We start from the raw sequence: 694 nt of genomic DNA on the forward strand, positions 1-694 counted from the left end.
GAAATGCAGTTACTTTGTTAGTCCCAGACAAAAAGGAATAAGACCTCTGCCAATTCAACTATTATGCACCATTGATTATCAGATACATCCTGATTTCAGAGATAAAAAGAAGTGAAAAATGTACACCTATGAGTAGATGAACTACAGTAATTGTGCCCCTAAAAGAAAGTTCAGGTGAGTCTACTCTTTGGGTTTGACTTTGACCCCATTTTATTTATTTGTTTGTTTGTCTTTAAAATTATTTATTTACTTGGCTGCTCCAGGTCTTAGTTGCAGTACACACGATCTTTAGTTATGGCATGTCAACTCTTAATTGCAGCATGTGAGATCTAGTTCCCTGACCAGGGATTGAACCTGGGCCTGCTGCATTGGGAGTGCAGAGTCTTAGCCACTGGACTAACCAGGGAAGTCTGTCATTTTCGAATGATAGATTTTTTAGAGTTCAAAAGAAGTTCCAACAGTGTTTCTCAGCCTCAAGACTATTGACATTTGGGGCTGAATGATTCTTTGAGGTGGGGGCTGTCTTGTGCCTTGTAGGGTGTTTAGCAGCATCCCTGGCCTCCCCCACTTGTATGATAACAACCAAAACTGTCTTTAAACATTGAAAAATATATTCGGGGGCTGGGGGAAGGTTCACATCTTCCCCTGTGAGAGCTGCTTGATTAAAGTCCTCCTAGGTCTACTCTCCCCAAAT

The 694-nt window shown here is 41.2% G+C and overlaps 1 non-coding gene across 1 annotated transcript; it reads right to left on the bottom strand.

Annotated features, from left to right (window-relative positions):
• Positions 1-333: 333 nt before the first annotated feature.
• Positions 334-407, bottom strand: TRNAG-CCC. Its single transcript has one exon. It is a non-coding gene; the product is annotated as a tRNA-Gly (tRNA).
• Positions 408-694: the final 287 nt, after the last annotated feature.

This window comes from Oryx dammah, unplaced genomic scaffold (genome assembly GCF_014754425.2).
Source record: "Oryx dammah isolate SB20612 unplaced genomic scaffold, SCBI_Odam_1.1 HiC_scaffold_12, whole genome shotgun sequence".
In the NCBI taxonomy this organism is placed as follows: domain Eukaryota; kingdom Metazoa; phylum Chordata; class Mammalia; order Artiodactyla; family Bovidae; genus Oryx; species Oryx dammah.